Source organism: Gorilla gorilla, chromosome 14 (assembly GCF_029281585.2).
Source record: "Gorilla gorilla gorilla isolate KB3781 chromosome 14, NHGRI_mGorGor1-v2.1_pri, whole genome shotgun sequence".
Classification (NCBI taxonomy): domain Eukaryota; kingdom Metazoa; phylum Chordata; class Mammalia; order Primates; family Hominidae; genus Gorilla; species Gorilla gorilla.
The window spans coordinates 32,173,804-32,188,954 of NC_073238.2; the positions used below are offsets into that span (position 1 = coordinate 32,173,804).

The window sequence follows — 15,151 nt, forward strand, 5'->3', positions numbered from 1 at the left end:
TTTTGCCTTCTGTCTTCTCTCCTTGCCTTCTGCCTTCTAGCCTTCTGCCTTCTGTCCTCTGGCCTTCTCCCTTTAGGCCTTCTATTTTTTTTTCCTTCTGGCCCTCTCTCTGGCCTTCTGTCTGTTTGGTGTTCTGCCTCCTAACATTCTGGCCTTCTGGCCTGGCCTTCCTGCTCTTTCTTTTGGTGCAGTACCTGTTCAGGTCTTTTGCCTTTTTTTTTTCCCATTGGAGACTCTACACTTTTCTTACTGGTTAGTAGGTGTTCTTTATATATTCTGGATATTAGTTCTTGATTGAAGATATTATTGCTAATATCTTCTCCTTTCTGTGGGTCGCTCTGTGATTCTCCTAAGGGTGATATTTGTTGGACAGATATTCTCATTTGTAATATCATACATTTTATCTCTTTTTTTCTTGCAACAGAATAGAATTTTCTCAAGGATATTTAAAAGAAGAAAGCAGCATTTTCTAGTGGATGAAGGGGTTTGAGCAGAGGGAGGTGGGAATGTCAGGACATTGGAGGACACAGGTGTCACCTGACCGTCAAGGATATGTAAGAATCTGGAAACGGTGGGGAGGCTGCAGGAGTTTTGGGTGGGATAATCATGGAGGCTTTCTAAAGCCATGCTGTGGAGTTGGTCTTCCTTCCTGAAGTCCACAGAGAGCTGAAGTTTTGAGCAAGGGCTGTCAAGACCAGAGCTGGGGTTAGGAATATTAATTCAACAGCAAATGCCTGATGGGGTGAAGTGGAGTCAGAGAGAGCCCAGCCTGGAAAGACTTGGGGCAGCCTCATAGAGAGGGCTTAGCATTCTTTCTCCCCAAAGGGATATAGCCTGGGGATGGGGTGTGGAGACGCATTCATGGACGATGTATCTTTTAAGGATAATGCCACAGCCCTCTCTAGCCTGACTCAGTCTAGAGCTGTCTTTCTGCTCTTATGTAAAAGCTCACAGAACAAGCAGATGAGTCAGAGGTTCACAGGGCAATCCTTCATCCACCAGCACTCTGAGAGCATTGCAGGAGATGGGGCAAGCCTGCCAAACTCCTCTCGCTGAAATCTAAACATCCCAAAACCCAGATAGGGATATGGAAATCATACATTTTATTTTGAAATATATTCTCACTCTTCTAAAAATATTTAAGGTGACTAACAAAATAATAACAATAACATCTCTACTGTATCCTTAGGTCAGACACCATACTGGTCATTGTGGTAGGAGACACACTTGGAGCTGTGCACAGAGAGGATGCCAAAAGCAGAGGCATGTGATGGAGAATAATGCAGGAGCTCAAAGAGCCTGTGGTGGGGAGTTGTATGTGTCCACCTGGCTAGGATGTAGCACCCAGTTACTCAATCCAACACTAATCTAAGTGTTGCTCTGAAGGGATTTTGTAGATTGGGCTAACATCTACTATCAGTTGACTTAAGATAAGGAGATTATCTTCAATAATTTGAATAGGCCCCGTTTGATCAGTTAAAGGCCTAAAGAGTGGAATTGAGGTTCCTCTGAGGAAGAAGAAATTCTTCCCCAAGACTGCAGCATCATCAGCTCCTGCCTGAGCACTTGCAGCCTGCTGACCTGCCCTGAAGATTTCAGAATTTGCCAACCCCACAATTCCATGAACAGATACCTTAAAGTAAGCCTTTTTTTATTTCTGTCTCTATCTCTATGTCTCTCTCTCTCCCTCTAACTCTACTTCTGCCTCTTTATCTCCATCGCTACCTCCATCTTCATCACCATCTCTATCATCTCTGTCTCCATCTGTATCTCTAAGTGTGCATCCATGTCTCTGTCTGCATATCTTGTTGGTCCTGTTTCTCTGCAGACTGCAAATGAGTACTTAAAGCCAAAGCCAGTGGGAGCAACGGACAATGAGGACCAGCTCTCTGACCTTAGTATCTTCTGTAGCTTCTCTCTCTTATTCTGCTGTAGCTACAAAAACCCTCTTCCTGGTCTTCAAACATTCCAAGCATGTTGTAGCTGCCAGACCTTGGCATTTGTTCCCTTCACCGGGAAAGCTCTTCCTCACAGCCTGAGCATCCACTTCATCTAGAGGTCTGCATAGAAGCCACCTTGGGGAGAAGTCTTCCCTCATGGCTCTAACCTACAATATCCATTACCATCATCCCGTCTTTACTCAGATAGTTTTCTTCCAAGTGTTTATCACTGCTGGCTAGTAGATAGCATTTATTTATTTATTTATTTATTTATTTATTTATTTATTTATTTACACCCAGGTTGGAATGCAGTGGCATTTTCTTGGATTACTGCAGCCTCCATCTCCCCAGTTCAAGTAACCCTCCTGCCTCAGCCTCCTGAGTAGCTGAGATTATAGGTGAGTGCCACCATGCCCAGCTTATTTATTTATTTATTTATTTTTATTATACTTTAAGTTCTAGGTTACATGTGCACAATGTGCAGGTTTGTTACATACGTATACATGTGCCATGTTGGTGTGCTGCACCCATTAAGTCATCATTTACATTAGGTATATCTCCTAATGCTATCCCTCCTCCCTACCCCCACCCCACCACTGGCCCCAGTGTGTGATGTTCCCCACCCTGTGTCCACGTGTTCTCATTGTTCAATTCCCACCTGTGAGTGAGACATGTGGTGTTTGGTTTTTTGTTCTTGCGATAGTTTGCTCAGAATGATGGTTTCCAGTTTCATCTGTGTCCCTACAAAGGACATGAACTCATCTTTTTTTATGGCTGCATAGTATCCCATGGTGTATATGTGCCACATTTTCTTAATCCAGTCTATCATTGATGTACATTTGGGTTGGTTCCAAGTCTTTGCTATTGTGAATAGTGCCGCAGTAAACATATGAGTGCATGTGTTTTTAAAGCAGCATGATTTATAATCCTCTGGGGATATACCCAGTAATGGGAAGGCTGGGTCAAATGGTATTTCTAGTTCTAGATCCTTGAGGAATCACCACACTGTCTTCCACAATAGTTGAACTAGTTTACAGACCCACCAACAGTGTTAAAGTGTTCCTATTTCTCCACATCCTCTCCAGCACCTGTTGTTTCCTGACTTTTTAATGATCGTCATTCTAACTGGTGTGAGATGGTATCTTATTGTGGTTTTGATTTGCGTTTCTCTGATGGCCAGTGATGATGAGCATTTTTTCATGTGTCTGTTGGCTGCATAAATGTCTTCTTTTGAGAAGTGTCTGTTCATATCCTTTGTTCACTTTTTGATGGGGTTTTATTTTTTCTTGTAAATTTGTTTAAGTTCTTTGTAGATTCTGGATATTAGCCCTTTGTCAGATGGGTAGATTGTGAAAATTTTCTCCCATTCTGTAGGTTGCCTGTTCACTCTGATGGTAGTTTCTTTTGCTGTGCAGAAGCTCTTTAATTAGATCTCATTTGTCTATACTGGCTTTTGTTGCCATTGCTTTTGGTGTTCTAGTCATGAAGTACTTGCCCCTGCCTATGTCCTGAATGGCATTACCTAGGTTTTCTTCTAGGGTTTTTATAGTGTTAGGTCTAACATTTAAGTCTTTAATCCATCTTGAATTAATTTTTGTGTAAGGTGTAGGGAAGGGATCCAGTTTCAGCTTTCTGTATATGGCTAGCCAGTTTTCCCAGTACCATTTATTAAATAGGGAATTGTTTCCCCATTTCTTGTTTTTGTCAGGTTTGTCAAAGATCAGATGGTTGTAGATGTGTGGTATTATTTCTGAGGGCTCTGTTCTGTTCCATTGTTCTATATCTCTGTTTTGGTACCAGTACCATGCTGTTTTCGTTACTGTAGCCTTGTACTATAGTTTGAAGTCAGGTAGCATCATGCCTCCAGCTCTGTTCTTTTGGCCTAGGATTGTCTTGGCAATGCAGGCTCTTTTTTGGTTCCATATGAACTTTAAAGTAGTTTTTTTTTCCAATTCTGTGAAGAAAGTCATTGGTAGCTTGATGGGGATGGCATTGAATCTATAAATTACCTTGGGCAGTATGGCCGTTTTCACAATATTGATTCTTCCTATCCATGAGCATGAATTGTTTTTCCATTTGTTTGTGTCCTCTTTTATTTCATTGAGCAGTGGTTTGTAGTTCTCCTTGAAGTGGTCCTTCATTTCCTTTGTAAGTTGGATTCCTAGGTATTTTATTCTCTTTGAAGCAATTGTGAATGGGAGTTCACTCATGATTTGGCTCTCTGTTTGTCTGTTATTGGTGTATAAGAATGCTTGTGATTTTTGTACATTGATTTTGTATCCTGAGACTTTGCTGAAGTTGCTTATCAGCTTAAAGAGATTTTGGGCCCAGACAATGGGGTTTTCTAAATATATAATCATGTCATCTGCAAATAGGGACAATTTGACTTCCTCTTTTCCTAATTGAGTACCCTTTATTTCTTTCTCTTGCCTGACTGACCTGGTCAGAACTTCCAACACATGTTGAATAGGAGCGGTGAGAGAGGGCATCCCTGTCTTGTGCCAGTTTTCAAAGGGAACGCTTCCAGTTTTTGCCCATTCAGTATGATATTGGCTGTGAATTTGTCATAAATAGCTCTTATTATTTTGAGATATGTCCCATCAATACTTGTTTATTGAAAATTTTAAGCATGAAGGCTGTTGAATTTTGTTGAAGGCCTTTTCTGCATCTATTGAGATAATCATGTGGATTTTGTCTTTGGTTCTGTTTATATGATGGATTACGTATATTTATTTGTGTATCTTGAACCAGACTTGCATCACAGGGATGATGCCAACTTGATCATGGTGGATGCGCTTTTTGATGTGCTGCTGGATTCTGTTTGCCCGTATTTTATTGAGGATTTTTGCATTGATTTTCATCAGGGATATTGGTCTAAAATTTCTTTTTTTGTTGTGTCTCTGCCAGGCTTTGATATCAGGATGATTCTGGCCTCATAAAATGAGTGAGGGAGGATTCCCTCTTTTTCTGTTGACTGGAATAGTTTCAGAAGGACTGGTACCAGCTCCTCTTTGTACCTCAGGTAGAATTCGGCTGTGAATCTGTCTTGTGGACTTTTTTTGGTTGGTAGGCTGTAATTTATTGCCTCAATTTTAGAGCCTGTTATTGGTCTGTTCAGGGATTCATCTTCTTCCTGGTTTAGTCTTGGGAGGGTGTATGTATCCAGGAATTTATCCATTTCTTCTAGATTTTCTAGTTTATTTGCATAGAGGTGTTTATAGTATTCTCTGATGGTAGTTTGTATCTCTGTGGGATTGCTGATGACATCCCCTTTATCATCTTTTATTGCATCTGTTTGATTCTGCTCTCTTTTCTTTTGTGTTAGTCTTGCTAGTGCTCTATCAATTTTGTTGATCTTTTCTAAAAACCAGCTCCTGGATTCATTGATTTTTTTGAAGGGATTTTTGTGTCTCTACCTCCTTCAATTCTGCTCTGATCTTACTTATTTCTTGCCTTCTGCTAGCTTTTGAATGTGTTTGCTCTTGCTTCTCTAGTTCTTTTAATTGTGATGTTAGGGTGTCAATTTTAGATCTTTCCTGCTTTCTCTTGTGGGCATTTAGTGCTATAAATTTCCCTCTACACACTGCTTTAAATGTGTTCAAGAGATTCTGGTATACTGTGTCTTTGTTCTCATTGGTTTCAAAGAACATCTTTATTTCTGCCTGCATTTCATTATGTGCCCAGTAGTCATTCAGGAGCAGTTTCAGTTTCCATGTAGTTGAGTGTTTTGAGAGAGTTTCTTAATCCTGAGTTCTAATTTGATTGCACTGTGGTCTGAGAGACAGTTTGTTATAATTTCTGTGCTCTTCCATTTGCTGAGGAGTGCATTACTTCCGACTATGTGGTCAATTTTTGAATAAGTGTGATGTGGTGCTGAGAAGAATGTATATTCTGTTGATATGGGGTGGAGAGTTCTGTAGATGTCCATTAAGTCCGCTTGGTGCAGAGCTGAGTTCAAGTCCTAGATATCCTTGTTAACTTTCTGTCTCGTTTATCTGTCTAGTGTTGACAGTGCGATGTTAAAAGTCTCCCATTATTATTGTATGGGAGTCTAAGTCTCTCTGTAGGTCGCTAAGGACTTGCTTTATGAATCTGGGTGCTCCTGTATTGGGTGCATATAGATTTAGGATAGTTAGCTCTTCTTGTTGAATTGATCCCTTTACCATTATGTAATGGCCTTCTTTGTCTCTTTTGATCTTTGTTGGTTTAAAGTCTGTTTTATCAGAGAGTATGATTGCATGCCCTGCTTTTTTTGTTTTCCTTTTCTTGGTAGATCTTCCTCCATCCATTTATTTTGAACGTATGTGTGTCTCTGCACATGAGATGGGTTTCCTGAATACAGCACACTGATGGGTCTTGACTCTTTATCCAATTTGCCAGTCTGTGTCTTTTAATTGGAGCATTTAGCCCATTTGTATTTAAGGTTAATATTGTTATGTGTGAATTTGATCCTGTCATTATGATGTTAGCTGGTTATTTTGCACGTTAGTTGATGCAGTTTCTTCCTAGCACCGATGATGTTTACAATTTGGCATGTTTTTGCAGTGGCTGGTACCGGTTGTTCCTTTCCATGTTTAGTGCTTCCTTCAGGAGCTCTTGTAAGGCAGGCCTGGTGATGACAAAATCTCTCAGCATTTGCTTGTCTGTAAAGTATTTTATTTCTCCTGCACTTATGAAGCTTAGTTTGGCTGGATATGAAATTCTGGGTTGAAAATTCTTTTCTTTAAGAATGTTGAATATTGGCCCCCACTCTCTTCTGGCTTACATGTAGAGTTTGTGCTCAGAGATCAGCTATTAGTCTGATGGGCTTCCCTTTGAGGGTAACCCAACCTTTCTCTCTCGCTGCCCTTAACATTTTTTCCTTCATTTCAACTTTGGTGAGTGTGACAATTATGTGTCTTGGAGTTGCTCTTCTCGAGGAGTATCTTTGTGGCATTCTCTGTATTTTCTGAATTTGAATGTTGGCCTGCCCCGCTAGGTTGGGGAAGTTCTCCTGGGTAATATCCTGCAGAGTGTTTTCCAACTTGGTTCCATTCTCCCTGTCACTTTCGGGTACACCAATGAGACGCAGATTTGGTCTTTTCACATAGTCCCATATTTCTTTGAGGCTTTGTTCATTTCTTTTTACTCTTTTTTCTCTAAACTTCTCTTCTTATTTCATTTCATTCATTTGATCTTCAATCACTGATACCCTTTCTTCCACTTGATCGAATTGGCTACTGAAGCTTGTGCATTTGTCACGTAGTTCTCGTGCCACGGTTTTCAGCTCCATCAGGTCATTTAACGACTTCTCTACACTCTTTATTCTAGTTAGCCTTTCATCTAGTCTTTTTTCAAAGTTTTTAGCTTCTTTGCGATGGGTTCAAACATTGTCCTTTAGCTCAGAGATGTTTGTTATTACCGGTGGTCTGAAGCCTACTTCTGTCAACTCGTCAAAGTCATTTTTCGTCCAGCTTTGTTCCATTGCTGGCGAGGAGCTGCGTTCCTTTGGAGGAGAAGAGGTACTCTGATTTTTAGAATTTTGAGCTTTTCTGCTCTGGTTTCTCCCTGTCTTTGTGGTTTTATCTACCTTTGGTCTTTAATGATGGTGATGTACAGATGGGGTTTTGGTGTGGATGTCCTTTCTGTTTGTTAGTTTTCCTTCCAACAGTCAGGACCCTCAGCTGCAGGTCTGTTGGAGTTTGCTGGAGGTCCACTCCAGACCCTGTTTGCCTGGGTATCAGCAGCGGAGGATGCAGAACAGCAAATATTGCAGAACAGCAAATGTTGCTGCCTGATCCTTCCTCTGAAAGCTTTGTCTCAGAGGGGAATTCGGCTGTATGAGGTGTCAGTCGGCCCCTACTGGGAATTATCTCCCAGTTAGGCTACTCGGGGGTCAGGGATCCACTTGAGGAGGCAGTCTGTCTGTTCTCAGATCTCAAACTCCATGCTGGGAGAACCACTACTCTCTTCAAAGCTGTCAGACAAGGACGTTTAAGTCTGCAGAAGTTTTTGTTGCCTTTTTTTCAGCTATGCCCTACCCCCAGAGGTGGAGTCTACAGAGGCAGGCAGGCCTCTTTGAACTGTGGTGGGCTCCACCCAGTTCAAGCTTCCCGGCTGTTTTGTTTACCTACTCAACCTCAGCAATGGTGGACACCCCTCCTCCAGCCTCATTGCCACCTTGCAGTTCGTTCTCAGACTGCTGTGCTAGCAGTAAGTGAGGCTCTGTGGGCATAGGACCCTCCAAGCCATGTGCGGGATATAATCTCCTGGTGTGCCGTTTGCTAATAAGACCATTGGAAAAGCACAGTATTAGGGTAGGAGTGTGCTGATTTTCCAGGTACCATCTGTCACGGCTTCCCTTGGCTAGGAAAGGGAATTCCCTGACCCCTTGCACTTCCTGGGTGAGGCAATGCCCCGCCCTGCTTGGGCTCACACTCCATGGGCTGCACCCACTGTTCAACAAGCCCCGGTGAGATGAACCCAGTACCTCAGTTGGAAATGCAGAAATCACCCATCTTCTGCATCGCTCATGCTGGGAGCTGTAGACTGGAGCTCTTCCTATTCAGCCCAATTTTTTTATTTTCAGTAGAGATGGGGTTTCTCTATTTTGGCCAGGCTGGTCTTGAGCTCCTGACCTCAAATGATCCACCCGCCTCAGCCTCCAAAAGTGCTGGGATTACAGGTGTGACCCACTGCATCACACTATAGCTTTGTTTTAATTGTCTCTCTTACTCACTGGAATAGGAGCTTCAGAAGAACAGAGATACACTTTTTATATCTTATGTCCTAGACCTAGCACAGTGCCGGCACAGAGTGGGCACTCAGTGGGTCCCAAATTGTGGTGGGTTTTGATTGGTGGGCTAAGTAATTGTAAGGAGTTGAAACCAGATTAACCAACTGATATCCTCCTGACAGCCATGGACTCCTGGAGAGATGTCTTGGAGGGAACTTGTAAAGAGATACCAGCAAGAAACAATTCGGAGGTACCTGACAATTTTTCTTTATCTCTGATCCACCTTGCCTGGCCATGTTGTGCATGAAGATGGTCTTATGACACCTCTCATAAAAACAACCCTAGCCTCTCGATCACTCAGCAATTTGGGGGAGGAAAATCAGACATGGAAAATGAAAGTGCACAGCGGTAATATACGATATCAAATCCATCATTCTTTATGCAACATGGACGGTGGCCTTTGGGAAGCAGCAGTTGCATGTAAAAGATAGGCAGTTTAGACATGTCTTGACAGAGAAGAATTACACATCCCCAACCTGATCCCAAGGAGTGGCAGAATTACAAAGGAATCAAACACGGGGCAGATTCAGCAGAGATTCAGGGCTTTGGTGATAATAACAAGATGAAGTTCCAGTCTACCAGGTATCAGCACATTCTGAGGCTGGGCAAGGGCGTGGCTGCCCATTAGACAGGACTTGGTGGGATCTGGGAGGACTTACTTGCCTCCAATAGCTCTCAATAATTTGTCCAGGGTGCTGAATTGGGACCATGCAGGCCTAATTAGTGTTGACAAGTAGCAGTCACAGGTGATGGTTCTTACCCTTGGCTTCTGTGCGAGAGTGAGTTTATCTTGGATTGATGAAGCTGGAGTGGGAGTAGATATCTAGAAATTATAAACATAAGCTTACAAGGGCCAGTTGATAACATAAGCAAGTGAAGCAAGTTATAAAGCAATAGGGAGTAGTGGGGATTGTGGTTAACCTGAGAGTGCATCTCCCACCTAAAGCAAGAAGCTACCACTCAGTTTCAGCTGTTTGAGGCCAAGTGGGAGTGTGAGACTGGTGTTTCCGATTTGAATTCATGGGAGGAGTTAAAAACCTCTTTTATGTGGGATCTCTAGATTTTAAATATTAGCAGCTAATTTTAAAATGTTCTAGACTAACCCCTTATCTTAAGATGGGGAGTTGCAGGCCAGGCCAGAAAGGGGATGAGACTTGCTCAAAGCAGCTCAGCAACTTTGCCACAAGATAGGGATTGTAATTTCATTGCCTGACTCCTAGTTTAGTGCTCTTTCCTTTTCACTTCAGCTTGCTTTCCTCTTTAACAAAAGTCTTTCCTCTCTGATCCCTGGACCCAGAAAAGACGGGAAGGAAGAGATTGGCTGGGTGGGGGCATGTCTTAAGCAAACGAGTCCTAAATTTTACAAGAGCACAAGATAAACACAATTATTTTAACACACTCTAGCTCAGCAAAGTTCTGGGTTTAGGGTACAGAAGCTGGGGAATGAGGATATCAGTATTGGAGAGGCAGGGGTGCTTTGCAGAGATGTGTTCTCCTCTTGGACCATCTGCAGAGTTCTGGGGCATCCCTTGTGGAGCACCTCTGAGCTCTGAGCCAAATGCGCCCCCTTTTTCTTTTATCCTAACCAAGTTTCACGAGAACAGATCCTGTGGCTCCTGACTTAAAACACTATAGTAGCAAACTCTCTTTGTAGGAGTTCTGTGGACCAGAATAATCAGGCAGAACATGGAGAAAAATCTGTCAAGATGTATCTGATGTAGCCACGTACCATACCTCAATCCCATCCTCCTTCTGCTCCCTGGCTTAGACTCCCTGAGCCCTCATCCTCCAAAGCTGGGCAAATTTTTCTCCTTCAGCAATACTGGATACACAGTTTGCATTAGACAAATCAACAATCTCATCTCAGAAGAGACCAAATAGGGGATAAGAGACCTAATGGGATTTATCAGTTACTGTCTAGGACCATACTTCCTTATTTCCTTGGGAAGTCATTGTTTCACAGAATCTGACATCTCATAGTTTTAGATTCCTTCCAACCAGGACAGCCTAGAAGATAGCAGTACAATGAGGGGAGAATTGGGCAATGTAATTATAGTATGGAAATGATATTGATCACTCAAGCAGAGTGTAGATTTTGAATCTAAAACCTTGCTCTGTCTTCCCACCCCCCGTTTTCCATGGCTCCCACTTGAAGCTGTAGCCACCACACCCAGGAAACCTGGATGTAAGCTCACTCCTACTTGGAAGCTGGAAGGTGGTCAAGTCCCTGTGTAGGGTGTAATGAGGGGTGCGCCAAGGGATCAGGACCAAGTGGGGACTGAGCAGTTGGGGCTAACAGGAAGACCTGAGTTCTCAGGGGTAACCCATTGCCCTAGTTTATGACGGTAACAATTTCCCAAGTAATTCATTTCCCAAGCATGTGTATATATATATATCTCCTAATTCTTGTTACATATTAACAAAACTATGTATATGTATATATGTATGTAGTATATGTATATATATATATACCTTCCTCCCATCTCCCTTCCTTTCTCTCACTCATCCTTCCTTTCTTCCATCCATTCATCTATCCATCATCCATCCATTATTACTCTTAGCATTTTCCTTCCTTTTCTCCTTCCTTCATTTGTTCCTCCCTTCCTTTCTCCTTTCCTCCCTTGCATCCTTGATTGATTTCACCCATCCATTCATCTATACATCATTCACTTATCTGTTATTAAATCTTTTCTTTCTACTTTTCTCCCACCCATCCTTGATTTCTTTCATCCACCCATCCATTCATCGATACATTGTTATTAAACCTTTCCTTCCTTCCTTCATTCCTTCCTTCCTTCTTTCCTTCCTTCCTCCCTCCCTCTCTCCCTCCTTTTCATCCATTTATTTACTGAGTACAATCTCCACATCAGACAATATGTAAGGCTTTTCAGAATACAGAGATGAATTATTTCAACTACTCATTGAGCATATGCTATGTGGAAACATACCTATACCTAGTATCCAGGTATAGAAAAACTCATTATTCATATTATTCATCAAATATCTGTGGATGACTGACAAGTTTTTTGGACTTAGTACTGCTCATCAAACCCATTTCCACTTTTACTTGAGCACACAGTAAAGCTACATTTTCCAGCCTTCCCTGCAGTGAGGTTTGACCAAGTGACTGAGTACTAGCCAAAAGAATGTGAGCAGAAGTGATGTGGGCTAGTTCTTGGCCTGGCCATAAAATATTCCTGCTTTTTCCACAACTTTCCAGCGAGGTTTCAACACCAAGGATGACCCTGGAAGGCCACTTGTTGAAACTGGCAGAGCCATCAGGAGCCTGGGTTCTCTTGAATGAACCAGTGGAGCAGAGCCCCTCCTTCCCTCCCCCATCCTCTGCTGCCCTGAACCTGCATTGCATCATCAGGTAAGTAAGGTAAACCTGCACTAATTGAGTTGAAGAAGCATGGGGGTTGTCAATTGCAACAGTGAGATAAACTCTGTACCAGGTGCAGGGGGAATGGACATTCATGCAAACCTTTTTTTGGCACCTACTATGGTCCAGGCAGCATAGTGAGTGGCCAGAATATGAGGCACAGTTCACTCATTCAAACACTTAACTCTACTAGGCTGTGGGGCTGTAGAGATAGCTTCATAACAATTAATTGGTCACTTCCACAAACGCTGATTAGGTAATTAGTATGCCCCAGTCCTGGAGTTAAACTTTGAGGACACAAAGAATAATCCATTCAAACATGGATTAAGTTTACTAGTACGTACTTGACACTGGGTTAAGTATTAGGGAATCGAAGATAAACATAACTCCTCTCCTCAAGGGGTTCACCATTTGGTGGAAGAACCACATCATGTCCTGGTGTTGCAAGTATAGAAAGTGTTCAAATAGAACTTTTCATGAGATTCCATGGCGACCCAAGAAATTATCTCTGCTTGAGGCTAAGGGAGAAGAGGAGGGAGCAGAGAAGACTGCAATGAATGGTGGTTTCAGATCTGAGCTTTGAAGGGTGATGTCAGTTTTCTAGGCAGAGAATAGGTGGAAGGGAAATCCAGGCAGAGGACACAGCATGTGCAAAGGGGGTGTGTCCTGGGATCAGTGAAGAGTTCTGTGTGTCTGGAGCTCAGGGGCAGGTGCCAAGGACAGAAGCAGGTGAACAGGGTGGCAGCCTGACTCTATGGCAGATGCTCTCTTTCTCCCTGCAGGGTTTGTGTGATTGGACTTAGCAGGGGTAAGAGGCTGAGATTAATTCCATCCTGGACTGAGGTGGGAGTAGACATTCTGTCTGATGCCTCTCCCACTGGGCAGGGACTGTTATTCATTTTAAAAATGATACCTTAATGAGGAACCTCATGATGTCATCCTGCTAATATTATTCCCATTTTATGAATGAGCAAACTGATGAGCAGAGAGGTAAGTTACTCATTCAGATGACACAGCTGTTTGACCCCAGGTTGGCACTTAAGCCTCCAAGTGAGATTGCATTTATAATGTGCTTGTGGCCCTTGCAGAATAGGAAAGGGGTTTCCAGATCAGACAATGATGCAGAGGCTCTGAAAATCTCGGGGTGATTGACTATATTTGGCAGAGGCCAAGGAGCTTCCACTTCCAAACACTAGTCAGAACTAGTTCCACCTGGCACTCGTGTATGTGTGTGTTCGTGTGCAAGTGCATGTGCCTGTATGTGTGCATGGATGTGTGTGTGTATGTGTAGTGTAGTGAGGGGTATAAAGGTGGGAGAGTCCTAGCTGAGCCAGGTATAGCCGGTGCTGTGCTAGGAAGGAAAAAATCTCCCCCTGAGCCAACATTAATACAAGCTTGGCAGGTTCTGGGCAGGCCTCCAGTTGATTACGCTAATGGATGCTGGGGATAGCCGGTGCTGTGCTAGGAAGGAATAAATCTCCCCCTGAGCCAACATTAATACAAGCTTGGCAGGTTCTGGGCAGGCCTCCAGTTGATTACGCTAATGGATGCTGGGGAGGAAAAGATTAAGCTGCCAGAGTGGGGTGTGAATGCACATTACACAGGGTGACAACACACAGACCCACACGGCCACACACCAACCCACACAGCAACACACAGACCCACATACCTACACAGCCCCCCACACCCACACAGCCATACACTGACCCACATGGCCTTACCAAGGTGATCAGAGTCTGGAACACTCTCCATATAGACTGACCGCAAATTGGATTTCCTATCAACTCTTGTACTTGGAGCCACAGCTGAGGGTATTTGAAGAACACACTTGTTGGGGGCTCACAAAGCCATTTCCCTAATTTGGGGCAGCCCAATCTGTAGAGTTATAAATTGTTGCTTTTTACAAGGTTACTTCACTGGATGGGTGTTTTGCAGCTTTGAAAATCAGATTTATTCCTAACAGAGCTTTCCTCTGGGGCTGTTGTTCCATTACTGTTTTTATTATCTATTTATATGGGTGTGACATGGTCGGGGGAGGAGAAGGGGCCTGTGTGTGTGTGTGCATGTTTGTGTGAGACAGAGAGAGAGAGAGAGACCATGGAAGCTGGTTGACCCCGTCTAAAGCATTTGTATCAAGTCCCTTCCAGAAATGTGTTTACATGATAGACTGTCTCAGATCCAGCAAGGCAGAGGCTGCTTTTCGGCATACATTATCAATTCCAAAATGTATAATAAATACACATTTCACAAAAGCAATATGTGCTTTAAAATATAATATGTGCAAGCAATCTTATAAATCACTGGGCTTGACACTCGTGAGCTGGAGAGGCTTCTGGGGCAATGGTGATGTTCATGTGCATGTGTTTTTAATAATGTCAACATATTAATAATCTGTTTGAAAAACAACAGCCAAAAACCCCTTCTACCTGCCAACTTTACAGTATGTATTTACCCAGAGCCTGCTGTATCCTAGACTCCCAGGCAAATAACAAGGGGGCTTCATCTCAAAAAAAAAGAAAAGAAAAGAAAGGAAGAAAGTATAAATATGAATAAGACGTGAAAGCTCCACCCATCTCAGGATATGTTTCCCAGATGGACTTGACCAGCTGATGTTGAGACCAGCTCGGTCGGGGAGACTCTAACCCAGCTGCGTTAGAGGAATTAAAGACACATACACAAAAATACAGAGGAGCGAAGTGGGAAATCAGGGATCTCACAGCCCGCAGAGCTGAGAGCCTCGAACAGAGATTTACCCACATATTTATTAACAACAAGCCAGTCGTTAGCATTGTTTCTATAGATTTTAGATTAACTAAAAGTATCCCTTATGGGAAACAAAGGGATGGGGGGGAAATAAATGGATGGGTTGGGCTAGTTATCTGCAGCAGGAGCATGTCCTTAAGGCACAGATGGCTCATGCTATTGTTTGCGGTTTAAGAACACCTTTAAGCGGTTTTCTGCCCTGGGTGGGCCAGGTGTTCCTTGCCCTCATTCCAGTAAACTCACAACCTTCCAGCGTGGGTGTCATGGCCATCACGAATATGTCACAGTGTT

The 15,151-nt window shown here is 43.0% G+C and overlaps 1 pseudogene; it reads left to right on the forward strand.

Moving 5' to 3' along the window:
• The first annotated feature begins 875 nt into the window (after positions 1–875).
• LOC109023105 (lysine-specific demethylase PHF2-like) overlaps positions 876–15,151 on the forward strand; it is a 43,123-nt pseudogene continuing 28,847 nt past the window's right edge.